Here is a 3,630-nt window from a genome sequence, read left to right as displayed (position 1 = left end):
AGTTTTTGGCCTGTTCTTGCATTGCGCGGTGACCGTCGAGAGCGGAGCAAAACGTCAGCCATCTCAGCACCCTGGAACCCCCCGGGTGGCACAGGGCTGGATGGGGCTTTCGTATAGCAGGGACGGTGCTGCCTCTCGCTTCGCTCGCTGTCCGCCGCTCGCCGCTCGCTCGTGCAGCCAAAAATGGCCAGTTTTGGCCCGTTTTTGGGCCGTTTTGGCCAGTTTTTGGCCTGTTCTTGCATTGCGCGGTGACCGTCGAGAGCGGAGCAAAACGTCAGCCATCTCAGCACCCTGGAACCCCCCGGGTGGCACAGGGCTGGATGGGGCTTTCGTATAGCAGGGACGGTGCTGCCTCTCGCTTCGCTCGCTGTCCGCCGCTCGCCGCTCGCTCGTGCAGCCAAAAATGGCCAGTTTTGGCCCGTTTTTGGGCCGTTTTGGCCAGTTTTTGGCCTGTTCTTGCATTGCGCGGTGACCGTCGAGAGCGGAGCAAAACGTCAGCCATCTCAGCACCCTGGAACCCCCCGGGTGGCACAGGGCTGGATGGGGCTTTCGTATAGCAGGGACGGTGCTGCCTCTCGCTTCGCTCGCTGTCCGCCGCTCGCCGCTCGCTCGCGCAGCCAAAAATGGCCAGTTTTGGCCCGTTTTTGGGCCGTTTTGGCCAGTTTTTGGCCTGTTCTTGCATTGCGCGGTGACCGTCGAGAGCGGAGCAAAACGTCAGCCATCTCAGCACCCTGGAACCCCCCGGGTGGCACAGGGCTGGATGGGGCTTTCGTATAGCAGGGACGGTGCTGCCTCTCGCTTCGCTCGCTGTCCGCCGCTCGCCGCTCGCTCGTGCAGCCAAAAATGGCCAGTTTTGGCCCGTTTTTGGGCCGTTTTGGCCAGTTTTTGGCCTGTTCTTGCATTGCGCGGTGACCGTCGAGAGCGGAGCAAAACGTCAGCCATCTCAGCACCCTGGAACCCCCCCCGGGTGGCACAGGGCTGGATGGGGCTTTCGTATAGCAGGGACGGTGCTGCCTCTCGCTTCGCTCGCTGTCCGCCGCTCGCCGCTCGCTCGTGCAGCCAAAAATGGCCAGTTTTGGCCCGTTTTTGGGCCGTTTTGGCCAGTTTTTGGCCTGTTCTTGCATTGCGCGGTGACCGTCGAGAGCGGAGCAAAACGTCAGCCATCTCAGCACCCTGGAACCCCCCGGGTGGCACAGGGCTGGATGGGGCTTTCGTATAGCAGGGACGGTGCTGCCTCTCGCTTCGCTCGCTGTCCGCCGCTCGCCGCTCGCTCGTGCAGCCAAAAATGGCCAGTTTTGGCCCGTTTTTGGGCCGTTTTGGCCAGTTTTTGGCCTGTTCTTGCATTGCGCGGTGACCGTCGAGAGCGGAGCAAAACGTCAGCCATCTCAGCACCCTGGAACCCCCCGGGTGGCACAGGGCTGGATGGGGCTTTCGTATAGCAGGGACGGTGCTGCCTCTCGCTTCGCTCGCTGTCCGCCGCTCGCCGCTCGCTCGCGCAGCCAAAAATGGCCAGTTTTGGCCCGTTTTTGGGCCGTTTTGGCCAGTTTTTGGCCTGTTCTTGCATTGCGCGGTGACCGTCGAGAGCGGAGCAAAACGTCAGCCATCTCAGCACCCTGGAACCCCCCGGGTGGCACAGGGCTGGATGGGGCTTTCGTATAGCAGGGACGGTGCTGCCTCTCGCTTCGCTCGCTGTCCGCCGCTCGCCGCTCGCTCGTGCAGCCAAAAATGGCCAGTTTTGGCCCGTTTTTGGGCCGTTTTGGCCAGTTTTTGGCCTGTTCTTGCATTGCGCGGTGACCGTCGAGAGCGGAGCAAAACGTCAGCCATCTCAGCACCCTGGAACCCCCCGGGTGGCACAGGGCTGGATGGGGCTTTCGTATAGCAGGGACGGTGCTGCCTCTCGCTTCGCTCGCTGTCCGCCGCTCGCCGCTCGCTCGTGCAGCCAAAAATGGCCAGTTTTGGCCCGTTTTTGGGCCGTTTTGGCCAGTTTTTGGCCTGTTCTTGCATTGCGCGGTGACCGTCGAGAGCGGAGCAAAACGTCAGCCATCTCAGCACCCTGGAACCCCCCGGGTGGCACAGGGCTGGATGGGGCTTTCGTATAGCAGGGACGGTGCTGCCTCTCGCTTCGCTCGCTGTCCGCCGCTCGCCGCTCGCTCGTGCAGCCAAAAATGGCCAGTTTTGGCCCGTTTTTGGGCCGTTTTGGCCAGTTTTTGGCCTGTTCTTGCATTGCGCGGTGACCGTCGAGAGCGGAGCAAAACGTCAGCCATCTCAGCACCCTGGAACCCCCCGGGTGGCACAGGGCTGGATGGGGCTTTCGTATAGCAGGGACGGTGCTGCCTCTCGCTTCGCTCGCTGTCCGCCGCTCGCCGCTCGCTCGCGCAGCCAAAAATGGCCAGTTTTGGCCCGTTTTTGGGCCGTTTTGGCCAGTTTTTGGCCTGTTCTTGCATTGCGCGGTGACCGTCGAGAGCGGAGCAAAACGTCAGCCATCTCAGCACCCTGGAACCCCCCGGGTGGCACAGGGCTGGATGGGGCTTTCGTATAGCAGGGACGGTGCTGCCTCTCGCTTCGCTCGCTGTCCGCCGCTCGCCGCTCGCGCAGCCAAAAATGGCCAGTTTTGGCCCGTTTTTGGGCCGTTTTGGCCAGTTTTTGGCCTGTTCTTGCATTGCGCGGTGACCGTCGAGAGCGGAGCAAAACGTCAGCCATCTCAGCACCCTGGAACCCCCCGGGTGGCACAGGGCTGGATGGGGCTTTCGTATAGCAGGGACGGTGCTGCCTCTCGCTTCGCTCGCTGTTCGCCGCTCGCCGCTCGCTCGCGCAGCCAAAAATGGCCAGTTTTGGCCCGTTTTTGGGCTGTTTTGGCCAGTTTTTGGCCTGTTCTTGCGTGGTGCGGTGACCGTCGTGAGCGGAGCAAAACGTCAGCCATCTCAGCACCCTGGAACCCCCCGGGTGGCACAGGGCTGGATGGGGCTTTCGTATAGCAGGGACGGTGCTGCCTCTCGCTTCGCTCGCTGTTCGCCGCTCGCCGCTCGCTCGCGCAGCCAAAAATGGCCAGTTTTGGCCCGTTTTTGGGCTGTTTTGGCCTGTTTTTGGGCTGTTCTTGTGTGGCGCGGTGACCGTCGTGAGCGGAGCAAAATGTCAGCCATCTCAGCACCCTGGAACCCCCCGGGTGGCACAGGGCTGGATGGGGCTTTCGTATAGCAGGGACGGTGCTGCCTCGCGCTTCGCTCGCTGTTCGCCGCTCTCCGCTCGCTCGCGCAGCAAAAAATGGCCAGTTTTGGCCCGTTTTTGGGCTGTTTTGGCCAGTTTTTGGCCTGTTCTTGCGTGCCGCGGCGACCGTCGTGAGCGGAGCAAAACGTCAGCCATCTCAGCACCCTGGAACCCCCCGGGTGGCACAGGGCTGGATGGGGCTTTCGTATAGCAGGGACGGTGCTGCCTCTCGCTTCGCTCGCTGTCCGCCGCTCGCTGCTCGCTCGCGCAGCCAAAAATGGCCAGTTTTGGCCCGTTTTTGGGCTGTTTTGGCCTGTTTTTGGGCTGTTCTTGTGTGCCGCGGCGACCGTCGTGAGCGGAGCAAAATGTCAGCCATCTCAGCACCCTGGAACCCCCCGGGTGGCACAGGGCTGGATGGGGCTTTCG

The sequence above is a fragment of the Musa acuminata genome, unplaced genomic scaffold, assembly GCF_036884655.1.
Source record: "Musa acuminata AAA Group cultivar baxijiao unplaced genomic scaffold, Cavendish_Baxijiao_AAA HiC_scaffold_234, whole genome shotgun sequence".
NCBI classification, from domain to species: Eukaryota; Viridiplantae; Streptophyta; class Magnoliopsida; order Zingiberales; family Musaceae; genus Musa; species Musa acuminata.
Note: the sequence above shows the minus strand (reverse complement) of the source record.